The sequence below is a fragment of the Sus scrofa genome, chromosome 13 (assembly GCF_000003025.6).
Source record: "Sus scrofa isolate TJ Tabasco breed Duroc chromosome 13, Sscrofa11.1, whole genome shotgun sequence".
NCBI lineage: Eukaryota > Metazoa > Chordata > Mammalia > Artiodactyla > Suidae > Sus > Sus scrofa.
In genome coordinates, this window is record NC_010455.5 from 102,665,505 (window position 1) to 102,682,192 (window position 16,688).

General features: G+C 33.9%; 1 long non-coding RNA gene across 1 annotated transcript in view; it reads left to right on the top strand.

The window, feature by feature from the left end:
- Window positions 1-16,688, top strand: part of LOC110256329 — a 91,102-nt gene that overhangs the window by 39,918 nt on the left and 34,496 nt on the right. The window contains exon 2 of the long non-coding RNA XR_002337744.1: window positions 5,514-5,771. This is a non-coding gene — a long non-coding RNA (uncharacterized LOC110256329). The remainder of the gene's footprint in view (window positions 1-5,513; window positions 5,772-16,688) is intronic.

The following is a 16,688-nucleotide window of genomic DNA, read 5'->3' on the forward strand; positions in this document are numbered from 1 at the left end:
CACAAAAATAATACATTTCTATAAAATACCTTACTCATTATATTGGATTATTTTTGAGTGAATTACATTTTGTCCAAGGTCACAGAAATGCAACTTTTTTTTTTTTTGGAATTTTCTAGGGCTAAACCTCTGGCATATGGAGGTTCCCAGGCTAAGGGTCTAATTGGAGCTATAGCCACTGGCCTTTGCCAGAGCCACAGCAACGCCAGATCCAAGCCATGTCTGCGACCTACACCACAGCTCACAGCAACGCCGGATCCTTAACCCACTGGGCGAGGCCAGGGATGGAACCCGCAACCTCATGGTTCCTAGTCTGATTCGTTAACCACTGAGCCACGACGGGATCTCCAGAAATGCTATTTTTATATGATTTTTCATCCTACCTACCATCTTTCATTCCCTTCCTTTTCTCTGCAAACATGTTTCTATTATTATACAGTCTAACAAGTATATGAATGTGATAATAAAATAAAATCATGCTTTTGTCCTCAAAGAAAGTGCAGACTAATGGAAAAAGGGGGACAGGGATTGCAATAAAATGTAAAAATGCCATGGAAGATTTTTAAGAAAAAATATAATGCCATGAGAATACAGAGGAAGTGCTTCTTAGATGGTGAGATGGAGGTTTTTCTGAGAGGTGATAACTGAGCTGATTTTTAAAAAGGAAGAGGAAAGTTAACATCTGGAAAGACATAAACTTGTGAAACTAAATTGAGAAGAGAAAAATATTATGCTGGTGTTTAGGAAATAAGTTCATATAATGAGAGGAAAATTGGGCAGGTCCCTGATTCAGAAGCGTTTATACTGTGAATATGTATTTTTCTGTTACTTTCATTAATTCAGTGTACTTACTACTACTAAACTAACAACAAAAATAAAAAGAAAGCAAAATGAATTGTGTAAAAGTTTTTGTTAATAAAAATTAAGTATACCTTTACAAGTGCCAATTTATAACCCAGCTATCATAGTACTGTCTATAAAAGCAGTTGGTCTAACCTCATCAACTCCTTTTTCTTGTTTTTATCCTTATCTGACATTTCTTTCTCCTTTATTTTTGACTATCAAATTCTGTTTCAAAATCCCTAACTCATTGCTACTTTGTATTTTATGTTTTAAATTTATAGAAAAAACGAAAAGATAGGCAGATAATTCCCATATACCCACTGCCAGTTTCCCTATTGTGAATATCTTACATTACTATGATATATTTGTTATAATTAATGAGCCAATAATACATAATTATTAAGTAAACTCCACACAGTGCATGTTGTTTTATTCTTTCCTAATGCCTTTTTCTATCCAAGTATCCTATTTAGGATACCACTTTTTACTTTTAAGGGCTGCACCTCCCACATACGGAGGTTACCAGTATAGGGCTTGAATTGGAACTGCCGGTCTTGGCCACAGCCACAGCAATGCAGGATCTGAGCCACGTCTGCGACCTTCACCACAGCTCACGGTAAAGCTGATCCTTAACCCACTGAGCGAGGCCAGGGTTCAAACCCACAACCTCATGGTTACCGGTAGATTTGCGTCCACTGCATCACAATGGGAACTCCCCGTGGCTACTACAGTTCTTTTACTAGTCATGTGTCCTTAAGCTCCTCCTGGTTGTGACAGTTTCTCAGATTTTCCTTGTTTTTGATGACTTGACTAGAGTACTAGTCAAGTATTTTGTGGAAAATCCCTTAACTGGAATTTGTCTGAATTTTAAAATCATGCTTCTCAGGTTGAGAGTAGAGTTATGTGTTTTGGGGAGGTAGTGTACAGAAGTAAAATGACCTTTTAATTATATCACAGCCATGGTACTGGCTGTCAACATGCTGTTAATCACTGTTGAAGTTAATCATGATCACCTGGCTGAGATAGTGGTTGTCAAATATAACCACTGTAAAAATTCTATTTTTTATTCATTTACATACTGTATTCATTGAAAAAAAGTCATTATAGGTATCAACCCATAAGGAGTGGGGCATTATACTCTGCCTCCTTGAGAGCAAAGTATCTATGAAAATCATGTGGAACTCTTCAAGGGAGATTTGTCTCTTCTTTCCTATCTGCTTACTTATTCAATCAATTTATTGGTTATAATACGGACTCTGGTATTTATTTCATACCTTGGTTTATAATCCTCTACTACCCTATTTTGTTACATAAATCGTTCTATCTTTTTAGCCATTGAGAGTTTCAGTTGGCTTCAGTGTCCCTTTAATATACCCTTATCAACATTTTAGATTGTTTTTGTTTTGCTCCATGTGAAATAGAGTTTTAACTAAAGAACACCCCCCCCCCCTTGGCTAAGAAGGCAGATGCTAGCCTTTCCAGCTATGCTGGTCACTATACCACCCTTCTTGTAATAATGTAACAACTGTGTGCCCTCTGTCCAAGCCAGCAGCCCTGCTAATCAGGTACCCAACATTGCTTATCAGTTCTGCTTCTGTAACCTTGCTTGCTCAGTTTCTTAGGGAGAAACACAGTCTGCTTGGGGATTGGGGGAGGTCCGGGATGCTTACATGGGAAAATCAAGACCTTGTAGTGTATAAAAGTTACTGAGAACAAAGACGTGGTACTCAGACTCTAGAGGTGACTCCTCTGAGCCCGCACTGGTGCTGAATAAACCTTGCTTTTCCATATCTCCTAGTGCTGTTTGTCTCCTTCCACTGCCACGGTTTTTGTGGTTTCCGTAACACATGTACTTTTATGATTTTATCTTAAGAAATCATCACACACAATGTCATGAAGATTTTCCCCTATTTTTGTTTTTAAGAGTTAAGTGGTTTTATCTCTGATGTTTAGGTCTTTCATTGATTTTGAATTTTTGTATATGGTGTAAAATAAGGATTTGGCTTTATTCTTCTGCATGTGGATATCCATTTTCCCTAGCACTATTTGTTGAACAAACTGTCCTTTATTCATTGAACCCCAAAATGGTCTTTGTACCCTTCTCTAAAGTCATTTGACTATATATGTGAGGGTTTATTTCTTGGCTTTGTATTCTATACCATTTGTCTCTATGTCTCCCTCTCTTTCAGTACACAGTATTTTGATTATTAAAGTTATGTGGTAAACTTTGCAATCAAGAATATGAGTTTTTTTTCAAGATTATTTTGGTTATTTGGGATTTCATATGAATTTTAGCCTTTTTTTTCCTATTCCTGAATTTTTTTTTTTTTTTTTTTTTTTTTTTTTTTTTTTTTTTTGTCTTTTTAGGGCTGCAACTGTGGCGTACAGAAGTTCCCAGGCTAGGGGTTGAATTGGAGCTATAGCTGCTGGCCTGCACCGTAGCCACAGCAACATCAGATCTGAGCCACATCTGCCACCTACACCACAGCTCATGGCAATGCCAGATCCTTAACCCACTGAGCCAGGCCAGAGATCAAACCTGCATCCTCATGGATGCTAGTCGGGTTTGTTACCACTGAGCTATGACAGGAACTTGTCTGCAAAAAATTCTGTAAGGATTAAATTGAATTTGTACATCACTCTGAGAAGTATGGGCATTTTAACCATTTTAAATCTTTGAGTACCTGAATACAGGATGTTTTTACATTTACTTATATCTTTAATTTCTTTTAGAAAAGTTTTGTAGTTTCCAAGTCTTTTGCCTTGGTTAAGTTTATCCCTAAATATTTCATTCTTTTTGATGCTCTTGTAAATGTGATTGTATACTTAATTTCCTTTTCAGATTTTCCATTGCTATTGTATAGAAATGCAACTTTCTTTTATGTGTTGATTTCTTATCCTGTAACTTTGTTGAATTTGTTTATCCATTCTGATAGCTTGTGTGTGTGTGTCTGGAGTTTTCAAAATTTTCTACATAATCTGTTAACAGAGGTAATTTTATTTCTTCCTTTCCAATTTGAATAACTTTTATTCTTTTTTTCCCCTTAGCTGCTGTGGCTAGGACTTTAGGTACTACACGGAATAGAAATGGTGACGGTGGGCATCCTTGCCGTGTTCTAGATCTTAGAGGAAACATTTTTAGTTTTCACAATTAAGTATCATGTTGGCTTTTCAAAACAGCTTTCATTAATTGAAGTAATTTATTTTCTTGTCTATTGAGTGGTTTTTCTTTTTTTAAGAAGGAATTTGGAATTTTGTCTTGTCAAATGCTTTTATTGCACCATTTGAGATGATCAGGTAGTTTTGGTTCCTCATTCTTTTAATGTGGTATATTGCATTGATTTCCATATGCAGAAACATCCTTGCACTCCAGAAATAAATCCCACTTGGTCGTGGTGTATAATCCATTTAATTAACTATTGAATTAGTTATCTGGTATTTTGTTGAGGACTTTTGTATGAATATCCATCACAGATACTGGTCTATAATTTCCTTTTGTTATAGTATTTTTGAGCAGCTTTGGTGTTAAGGTAAGTGTTGGCTTCATAAAATGAGTTTGAAACCACTTCCTCCTATTGAAGTTTTTTGGGCAAGTTTGAGAATAATTGGCGTTAAATTTTCTTTGAATATTTAGTATAATACTCTGGCGAAGTTATGTGGTTCTGGGTATTTGCCTTGTTGGAAGATTTGATTACTAAATAAATCTTTTTACCCATATATATCTGTTATTTTTATATATCTTAATGATGCAGGCTTGGTAATTTGTATGTTTCTTGAATTTATCCATTTCTTCTAAGTTATAATTTGTTGGTATGTAATTGTTCACAGTGGCGTCTTCTAATTCTTTTTATTTCTGTAGCATAATTTGTAATGCCTCTTCTTTCACTTTGGGCTTTTGTTATATGTCTACTCTCTTTCTGTCTTAGTATAGTTAACCATTTTTTCAATTTTGTTTATCCTTTTAAAAAAACAACTTTTTAGTTGATTTTCTTATATTCTTGATTTCATTTATTTTAACTCTAATCATCATTTTCTTCCTTCTGCAAATTTTGGGCATAGTTTTTTCCTTCATTATTTTGTTTCTTTGGGGTTAGACTTAGGTTGCTGTTTTGGGATTGTTTTTAGTGCAGTCATTTGCTTCTATGTAATTCTCTCTCAGCACAATTTTCTGTTGCATCCTAAGTTTTGGTATGTAGTATCTTTTTTTCACTATCTCAAGATATTTTCTGATTTCCCTTGCAATTTCCACTTTGATGTGCTAATTATTCGATAGTGTATTGTTTAATTTTGACATGCATGTCAAATTTACAATTTTTCTGTTGCCATTGGTTCTTATTTTCATTGAGCTTAAGATGGGTCTTATCAATTCTGTCAGTTAATTTGTACACCTCAATTTCTTTAGGGACACTTTCTGGAATTTTTTTCTTTTATTTCTTTGTTTCTTCTCATACCTTATTTTTTGCTGGGATTTAGACATTTGAAGAGGAAAAAAAAAATCTCTTCGGTCTATACAGACTAGCTTCATACAGGAAAAGATCTTTACCAATAAGTCTGTGTAGAGATGCTGAGGGACTCTCAAAACATTTCTGCTTTGGGATGGGTTTTTTCTAGGTCTGTGTTTTTATAGTTTCCCAGTCTGAGAAATCTAACTTTTTTTTTTTTTTTTCCAGGAGCTCCTATTTTCTCCCTGCTCTTGATGTCTGTCTGTGGTACTGCAGTATCTGGGGCTTCAACAAGCTGCTGAGCTCTCACTGGCTGCCATCAGCCAAAGCACGATTTTATCCAACTTATCAGCAGTCTAAGTCAGGCAATCTACTTCCAGAAAATCTGGAACATTGGACATATATTCTCTTCTTCTCATTGTCTCCTGGGAGGGAAGCTACAAGTGGCACATTTTCTCAACTTGACCAAAGTTACGCCAACTTCAGGTAAGGGCTCTTCTGGATAAAATGGAAGAGCTTTTCTTTTTACCCTTTTCAATAGTGTAATAGTTTCGTGGTGGTTCTTGGCTTTGTGTTCGTCTTGGCGGTGTGTTTGCTGAGGTACTGAGATTTGTTTCTAGAGTACTCATAAAGACTTTTTAAAATTGTTGTCAAGTCAGTCAGTTTTTCTGTGGAGGAACGAGGTCTGGAGCTTCCTATTCCATGCATTGCTTACTTCACTTGGGTTTTGTTTCTCCCAAAGCCTTTCTCCTCGGCTTGCAGATTCTTGCATTGTTGCTTTATGGAGGTATGGTCCTTCGTAGTTCTGTGTTGTCTGTGTCCTATTCTCTTCTTATAAGGATATTGGTCATATCTGACTGGGGCAAACCATATGATTTCATTCTAGTTTAATAACTTATTTATAAAAGCTTTAGCTTCAAATACAATCACATTGTGAGATACTGGCCTTAGGACTATAGTATATGAACACTGAAAATGCAATTCAAGCCATAAGAAAGTGAATAAAATTTGGAGCAGTATGTATTTGGTGAATAGAAGAACTGGAACCAATCACTTTAAATTTAGACAATACTAAGAATGCTGTGACAAATAAAAATGAAAGTATTTAGTGTTAAATGTGTACTTAGAGCAATTTTAAGGCATGATGTATTTCTGAGCTGTATAATTGCCTGCATACTGAAAAATAACAACAAAACAAGTGAACTGATGATGGAAATGAAAACTCAAGACCTGAAATTTTTTTTTTTGACATTTGATTTCAGAGCATGTATTTGTTTTTAATGGCTATTTTAAATCTATAATCAAACAAATAATGTAATATAAGCCCTTATAATTATTACTTTATAAGAGAAGCTCTTCTTAAATAATATAGTTTATTGAATAGTAGAAGTAAGACTGAAATAGAGAATGTAAACATTTTATGCAACTAATTTTTTGATTTTTTTATATGCTCCGGTTTTATTCTGGAAAAAAAATCTTCCATAAACTTTCCAATAGATGATACAAGAAAATTTCAGGGTTAAATATAAGCCAAAATGAAAAGAGTTGACAATTTTTGAGAAAATGAATGTGATATGGATGGTCTCAAATAGTAATGTTACTGTGTTACTGGACTTTTGGTAAAATTTGAGTAATACACAAGTTGTGTTCCTGATTGTTGTGGATAGAAAAATTTCCCAATGACCTAAAAGCATAAACCTCAGTGTGTATAGCCTCTAGCATATTGTGATTCATCCTCTCATTTTGTGAAAGACTTGATTGTGATTGCTATATCTCATTGCTCTGTTGAATGTTAATCAATCAGTATTATTCCCATCTTATGGGAAGAGTGCAAGACTGAATGATTTCGGAGTAAGATTGGAACTCATGTCTTTCCTCTTTTGGTCCAATTTTAGGTAACATTAAATTCAGGGCTCAAATAGTTCATTAATGAAGAGAAAAGTAATTTGAGTTTTAATTCAAAAGACTCATTGAGTTTAATTTGAAAGACTGTTGCATATGGAAAATAGTTACTCATTTTTAAATTGCAGCTACTTATACCTGTAGAAGAATTTTGAAAATTCTATTTAGGAACCAATTTGACTTCACATAACTTATGTAAGTTGTTTACCTCATCCTTTATTGCAGAAAGTGGTGGCATAATAAAAGGAATCATTATTTTCCAGAAATCAACTATAATCTCTGTTTTGCCACCTGAAATGGTAATTTTCTATCTGTGGCATAAAGCCTGGTAGCTTTGGAAAGACTGGAACTTGTAAAAATACTTTCATTTTTACACAAATAATGCATACTATCTCAGAGCTACTTATATGCTCTTTTTTATATTTAGTAATCCTATGACACTGTTGTAAGATTTCTTAATAATATTTATTTGAGGCAATTTTATATCATTTTTTAATTCTCAGTATTCAGTTGTGATTGTTTACACCCATTCTAAATAATGTTCCTAACATATTGTTTTATTGTTTTTGATTATATTAAAATTTGCCATATATATAATTTTTTTTTTATCTTCTCAGAAAAATTACAAAATAGATGTTATTTTCATTACTGATGAGGAGATTGAGGCATTGACATCCAAGCCTTGACCTTCTGATAATAAAGTTCAAAATCTGCTAGCCATTGCCTCTTTAGACATTACAGTTAGAAAAATTAAATAAATGAAATAGAGAGATGAGTAATGACAAATGCCATAAAAAATCTAGTCACTTTTTTTAAAACATTGAAGTAAGATACTGTTTTATGCTTACTATTATATCCCCCAAATCAAGCACTCTTTAACTAAAATATATATATATATGTTCTATTTTTTAGAAGGCTTAGAGAATATACTTATTTAAACCAAATAAAAGAGTGAAATTTTTATTAATAATAAAAATAAAATTATCCTATAAATAATTTTATTCCATTCTATTCTATTGAATAAGATAATACTAGGAAGTATTAGCTAAACCAAAAATTATGCTATAAATTGTACAAAAATCAGAGCACATGAATCCCCAAAAGTAATTAAATCTAACCCAACATATTGCCTCTGACTTTTTTTGTACAACTTACTAGGTAACTTCCAAAAATCTATAATTGTGAAATCTTAACAATCCTTTAAAGTACCTATTGGGGATATCCTTAAAAAGCACAAAATGGATATGTTATTTTCATTTCTGAAATTTGAAAACAGTAGGGTTGTAATCAAGGCCTCAACTGCACAGTACAGCCTGGGTGGTCTGAGCATGAGGAACCAGACACAACAGAGAAGCTTCTAAGTGTCTGCACTTAAATGGCCATGTGGTCTTAGAAGTCCCTCTGAGATACTGACTGAACAGGGGCTCATCTATAGTTCTTCAAATGATGTCTTTATCTGGGTGCAGTTTCATTGTTGAATTAACTTTGTGAAATTTTTTTTTATGTATTGTATGTGGCAATGTGCTATATGTACATTGAGAATTTGTGAGCATAAATATGTTGCACATCAATATAAGATGTATATAAATGTTGGGTAGAATTTAAAATACTTTCATAGCATTTCCATATGTACCCATTTGTAAAAGCTTGAAGTGAATGAATACCTGAAAAGAACTAGTATGTTTATCAAGTCTTGCCCTTAAATATATGCAGGATGATATATCTATGGCTTTTTTGTTTTTACCATTTATTTTTTTCACTCAATCTCCTCTAGGGTAATTAATAGTAATATAAAACTAAATGAAAACCACATTTATTTGTAAAATGAGTCATTTAAAACATTAGTTCCTAATTTTTAATTAAAAGCAGATTCATTAATATTTACTTTTTTAAAAATTGATTTTCCTTTTATAGTCTTTCTCTAAACTGTGAAAAATAGCATATAAAGGAAAACAGGTATAAAGAGAAAAACAGAATTAATCTTTCCTTTCATTGTCTTATGGTATGACATGTAAAGCAGGAATGAGGTTGAAGCTTAAACTTGAACATTTTATCGTTTCTTGTAAAATGTATTATTTTTATCAGTCTTTTTTATTATTGTCACTTTCAAGGCCTAGTCTGTTTGGTTACATGAGCACATTGAAGTTGATGTACATTATTTAAAAACATCAGAAATATTTGTGAATTGAATTTTAACACATTGTTTTCACTTTTCATTATTTTTTCAAAATCTGAATTAGTTGTCCAACTTTAAAATTCAAGGGATTTCACATAAAAATTTCAGTTTGTTTGTTCTTTTTCTAAAATATCTGAGCCTACATTGACACAATTTCAGAATTTGCCTAACATGAATTGTTATTTGAGAAAATTGTGTTTTCCCTAAGCTAACTGCATTTTTTTTCTCTAGTCCATTGAAGCCCTCATTCCATGCATTCTATTTTGATTAGTTGATCTGGTTTCTGAGATAATTATATTATTACTTGTGAAATCTGTGGACTTTTTAGAAATTGTAGAATACATGTACTATTTTAAACATACTAATGTAACTAATGTAACTTTGACTTCAATTTGGGTACTTAAAATAGGTCTAAATTTCATTATTTTGTTGTTTTAGTTATGCTTAAATTTACTCCTACTTTTCAGTGTCTCCTCTTTTGTTTGAAGAAGCATTTACTAGCCTGGTGCAATTTATAATTTGTGTAATGATTATGTTGTTTACCTCTTCTTCTTGGAACACTTCTAGTTTACATTTCATTTGTTCTGCTTTTGCCAAGGCTGTTGTTACATGATCTGTTGTAACTCTGCTTTGTATTCCTGTCTCATAGTAGTGACTATATGCATGTGTGCATCTGAAGGGCAAGATGTGTAGGTATGTTTATCTTTACATTTATGGAGGGTTATTTGGCTGTGATATTCTCAGGCTCCATGAAATATCACTGGTGATTTTCTTTGCTCTCAAATGTTTATATACAATTTTGCTTTTTTATTATTATTTATTTATCAGTTTTTTGCTACTTTTTTTTTCCAGGAGAAGTATTTATAGAATGTTATTGTTAGGTGCCTATGTTAGGTTGTGAGCTGTACAAGATACTCAGAGTCATGTAGGACATTTTCTAAGGATGAAGAGGTTTGAATTGTGAGTCTAATTTTACTTTAAAATTCCTTAATCAAGCATTCAGTGTCAAGCATTAGACATTCAATGAAAAGTACCTCTTATCCCCTCAACTAAAAGAGGTAGATTCCTTTCTGAAAATATGGCTTAATCAATATATTCTTTACAGGGAGTTCCCATCGTGGCTCAGTGGTAAGCGAATCCGACTAGGAAACATGAGGTTGCGGGTTCGATCCCTGGCCTCACCCAGTGGGTTAAGGATCTGGCGTTGCCGTGAGCTGTGGTGTAGGTTACAGACGCAGCTCAGATCCCACGTTGCTGTGGCTCTGGCGTAGGCCTGTAGCTACAGCTCCGATTAGACCCCTAGCCTGGGAACCTCCATATGCCGTGGGAGTGGCCCTATCAAAGGCAAAAAGACAAATATATATATATATATTCTTTACTAAGCCCTGAATTCTGTAGTTTTTAGAACTAAAATATTTATTTTCCTCATATGCTAAAAAGGATTTTGCTTTATATTTTACTATCTGTAGCAATGAGTCCTTCTTACTCTTCTTCCTCAATTTATTTCTGTTTTTATTGCTTTTGGAATTTTTCTATCTGTCTTACAGTTTGGGGTTTTATCTGTCAGTTTCTCTATTTTCACCCTTTGATTGCCAAACATGAAATATCTTTGCTTGTTTCTTGTGGCTTTTTACTTTTGGGTAATACTTTTTAGAAGAAAAGGTCAGTGTGGAATGTAGCATCTGATTTCATTTGATTTTTTTCCATGTTTCTTCTTATTTTTTTTTAAACTATACTTTTTCCATTTATCTTCAGGTGACAATTTTGTTCACTAGCTGTTTGTTTTGGAGAGGTTCGTTAATATTCTTTAAATGTTGTCATATAGAAATATATTTATCTGTTGCTTTATATATGAATAAAAGGTTGACAGGATTTTGGAATCCAGAACACTGACTTTCTTGTCCTGAAGACAGGGTCAACCTTCCTCCAATATCTCTTTATTAATGCAAGTCACTGTAAAGATATTTCTCTAGGTTCTTGTTGTGCCCTATTCAAGACCATAACTTTTAATAGATTACTTGTCCCATTTTAACCATGATACACTTGATAAAACAGAAAAATTTACATGCTCAGTCATATATGAGATAAGTATAGAAAGCAGAGCTGTAGGAATCTATTTTTGATAATAACAAAATTCCAAAAATTAACTCTAAAAGTTATCATACTTTATACTACATTATTAACACTAATGGTGTTATATGTATGTTTTTCAGGAACTTTGCCAGCCTATTATACAGAAAAACATTATTAAAATTAAACTCAAAAACCTTAAAATTAAATGTTATATTAGTGAATAAGTACTCAAATCTCATCACAACTGAGTAATTAACCACTTTTACTATTATCTCTGTTGTGAATGGTGTGTCTATTGTCTTCGTTTTGGAAATATTATAACTGCTATGTATCCCTTCCTCACTGTGCATTCAGTGATATATTGATTGCTTTGTTAGTCACAGTGGCAGTATTTGCACCATGAAAATTGGCAAAAACTACAAAACAAGGCTTGATTTATTTTGTTGTTTTTGTGTAGACATAGGTAAGTGATGGGGAGTATGTTATACTGTGCAAGCTAGAAGTATGTTGTTATCTATAGCCTACATTGTGGAAAGCACAACAATGAGGTAATAACCTTCCGCTATACAAAATGGACTAGCTAGTTCAGGAAAGAAGTAAGTAAGCTCATTACTGACAAATGGGTGAAGTTTCTGCATACTTAGGGGTGAAGCTGAAAGAGGTTTGAGTTTATTGAATATAATTTGTGCAATGGTGATAAATTTAAAGTAGTCCAGATACCAGTTTTAATGGCATTAACTTCATTATGAAAGGAATTTGTGGATTGAATAGCAATCCCATTTGCCATGGAAAACTGTAATTATGGGTTGGCTAAGAATATAAGAGCTCAGGAAAAATCTAAGGAGCTTCTTGTGAGAATAAATTAGCTATTGAAATTTACAATAAATAATATGACATTTATCATTTCAAATAATGCTTTTAATAGTATGTTACAGTATATTTATCTATGTGCATACATACACAACAATTTTTTTCCAGACAGCTGGTTACAAAACAGTATCCAGCACATTACTCTCTATATCATAATAAGATCCCCAGGCAATTCACAACTATATTAGACTTTTCAAAATTCTGTGGCAATTACCATTACATAGAATTATATGCTGTAAGTCCTCCAAAATCCTTAAATTTATTTCTCATTTGCCACATTGAAGCTAGTAGGTCATTCACATAAGAATATGAATATGAGAGTGCTATTCTCTGAACATTGAACAATATAAGAATATTCCAAAATAAAATATTATTTTCTTTACTGCTGCAATATATCACACTAATAAGCTGAGTGGTAATTGTTTTCTCCATTCACTAATCTACCATTCAAATCCGGCTTCTTAAGTTCTTTCAGAAATTAGAGATGTTCCACATTTTATTTAATGGTTGCTTCCATTGTTAAAAAAGAGGAATATTCATAAGGACTCAATGAATGTATTATCAAGAAGACCATGCACCTTACTCAGGTTTTTTTTTTCTTTTTAGGTAGGTTTTTTAAATATAAATTTTATTGGAATATAGCTTACTTACAAAGTTGTGTTAATTTCAGATGTACATCAAAGTAAATCAGTTACATGTATCCATTCCTTTTCAGATTCTTTTCCCTTTTAAGCTATTACACAGTATTGAGCAGATTACCTAGGGGGTCTTATTTTCTCAGTTTAGATCAGGAGAGGAAGCAGGGTCCTGTATTTTATTACCAAATAATTTCAAGGATCTGAATGTGATAAACCTGTTAGCTTTTAGGACCAAAAATTAACAAAGTTGTGAAAAATAATTTCTTGAATTGTGTGATGCTTAAAACATTTCATTTATTCCAGGAATAACAAATTGATGAAATAAAAAAGATAGGTAAAATGTCTCAGTGACATTTCTGTTAGCTAAAAATATCTAACATAGAGTCTACCTAGTCAAATATTAATTGAACAACAAGTACAGATAAAATTTTGTCTTTTTAAATTATTCAATGAATTTTATTACATTTATAGTTGTACAATGATCAACACAACCCAATTTTATAGCATTTTCAACCCAAACCCCCAGCCCACCCCCCACACCACAACCCATTGCATTTGGAAACCGTAAGGTTATCAAAGTCTGTGAGTAAGTATTCTGTAAAGAAGTTCATTGTGTACATCTTTTAGATTCCACATGTAAGTGATAGCATTTGATGTTGGTGTCTCACCGTCCTACTTCACTTAGCATGATAATTTCTAGGTCCACCCATGTTGCTGCAAATGCCGTTATTTCTTTCCTTTTAATGGCTGAGAAATATTCCATTGTGTATATGTACCATATCTTCTTTATCCACTCCTCTGTCAATGGACATGTAGGTGGTTTCCATGTCTTGGCAATTGAAAATAGTGCTTCAGTGAACATTAGAGGACATGTATCTTTTTTAGCCATGGTTTTCTCTGGATAGATGCCCAGAAGTGGGTTTGCTGGATCAAATGATAAATCTATTTTTAGTTTTCTGAGGGATCCCCATACTGTTTTTCACAGTGGTTGCACCAATTTATATTCCCACCAAGAGTTCAGTAGGGTTCCCTTTTCTCCACAACCTCTCCAGCATTTATTGTTTGTAGACTTTTTTTAATTTTTTTTTATTTTTTATTTTCCCACTGTACAGCAAGGGGATCAAGTTATCCTTACATGTATACATTACAATTACATTTTTTTCCCCACCCTTTGTTAGGTTGCAACATGAGTATCTACACAAAGTTCTCCATGCTACTCAGCAGGATCTCCTTGTAAATCTATTCTAAGTTGTGTCTGACAAGCCCAAGCTCCCGATCTCTCCCACTCCCTACCCCTCCCATCAGGCAGCCACAAGTCTTTTCTGCAAGTCCATGATTTTCTTTTCTGAGGAAATATTAATTTGTGCTGGATATTAGATTCCAGTTATAAGTGATATCATATGGTATTTGTCTTTGTCTTTCTGGCTCATTTCACTCAGTATGAGATTCTCTAGTTCCATCCATGTTGCTGTAAATGGCATTATGTCCTTTTTTATGGCTGAGTAGTATTCCATTGTGTATATATACCACCTCTTCCAAATCCAATCATCTGTCGATGGACATTTGGGTTGTTTCCATGTCCTGACTATTGTGAATAGTGCTGCAATGAACATGCGGGTGCATGTGTCTCTTTTTTGTCTGGATATACGCCCAGGAATGGGATTGCAGGATCATATGGAAGTTCTATGTATAGATTTCTAAGGTACCTCCAAACTGTTCTCCATAGTGGCTGTATCAGTTGACATTCCCACCAACAGTGCAGGAGGGTTCCCTTTTCTGCACAGCCCCTCCAGCACTTGTTATTTGTGGACTTCTTAATGATGGCCATTCTGACTGGTGTGAGGTGGTATCTCATGGTAGTTTTGATTTGCATTTCTCTTATAATCAGCGATGTTGAGCATTTTTTCATGTGTTTGCTGGCCATCTGTATATCTTCTTTGGAGAAATGTCTATTCAGGTCTTTTGCCCATTTTTCCATTGATTGATTGGCTTTTTTGCTGTTGGGTTGTATAAGTTGTTTATATAGTCTAGAGATTAAGCCCTTGTCGGTTGCATCATTTGAAACTATTTTCTCCCATTCTGAAAGTTGTCTTTTTGTTTTCTTTTTGGTTTCCTTTGCTGTGCAAAACCTTTTCAGTTTGATGAGGTCCCATGGGTTTATTTTTGCTCTCATTTCTATTGCTTTGGGAGACTGACCTGAGAAAATATTCATGAGGTTGATGTCAGAGAGTGTTTTGCCTATGTTTTCTTCTAGGAGTTTGATGGTGTCCTGTTGTATATTTAAGTCTTTCAGCCATTTGGAGTTTATTTTTGTGCATGGTGTGAGGGTGTGTTCTAGTTTCATTGCTTTGCATGCAGCTGTCCAGGTTTCCCAGCAATGCTTGCTGAATAGACTTTCTTTTTCCCATTTTATGTTCTTGTCTCCCTTGTCAAAGATTAGTTGACCATAGGTGTCAGGGTTTATTTCCGGGTTCTCTATTCTGTTCCATTGGTCTGTCTGTCTGTTTTGATACCAGTACCACACAGTTTTGATGACTGTGGCTTTGTAGTATTTCTTGAAGTCTGGGAGAGTTATGCCTAATGCTTGGTTTTTGTTTCTCAGGATTGCTTTGGCGATTCTGGATCTTTTGTGGTTCCATATAAATGTTTGGATTGTTTGTTCTAGTTCTGTGAAAAATGTCATGGGTAATTTGATAGGGATTGCATTGAATCTGTAGATTGCTTTGGGAGGTATGGCCATTTTTATAATACTGATTTTTCCAATCCGTGGACATGGAATATCTTTCCATTTCTTTACATCTTCTTTGATTTCTTTGATTAAGGTTTTATAGTTCTCAGCACATAGGTCCTTTACCTCTTTGGTCAGATGTATTCCCAGGTATTTGATTTTGTGAGGTGCAATTTTAAAAGGTATCGTATTTTTGTATTCCTTTTCTAATATTTCATTGCTGGTATATAGAAATGCAACTGACTTCTGAATGTTAATCTTATATCCTGCTGCTTTGCTGAATTTATTAATCAGTTCGAGTAGTTTTTGGGTTGAGTTCTTAGGGTTTTCTATGTATAGAATCATGTCGTGTGCATACAGTGAGAATTTTATCTCTTCTCTTCCTATATGGCTGCCTTTTATTTCTTTTGTTTGTCTGATTGCTGTGGCTAGGACTTCCAAACCTATGTTGAAGAGCAGTGGTGAGAGTGGGCATCCCTGTCTTGTTCCAGATTTGAGTGAGAAGGCTTTCAGTTCTTCCCCATTGAGTATTATATTTGCTGTGGGTTTATCATAAATGGCTTTGATTATATTCAGGAAGGTTCCCTCTATACCCACTTTGGTGAGAGTCGATCATGAATGGATGGTGGACTTTGTCAAATGCTTTTTCTGCGTCTATTGAGATGATCATATGTTTTTTGACTTTTTTTTGGTTAATGTGGTGTATGATGCTGATTGATTTGCGTATGTTGAACCATCCTTTTGAACCTGGGATGAACCCTACCTGGTCATGGTGTATAGTTTTTTTGATATGTTGTTGGAATTGGTTGGCTAAGATTTTGTTGAGAATTTTTGCATCTATATTCATCAATGATATTGGGCGATAGTTTTCTTTTTTGGTGGTATCTCTGTCTGGTTTTGGAATGAGGGTGATGGTGGCATCATAGAATGTCTTTGGGAGTATTCCTTCTTCTTCAACCTTTTGAAAGAGTTTGCGAAGGATGGACACCAATTCCTCTTTATATGTTTGATAGAAT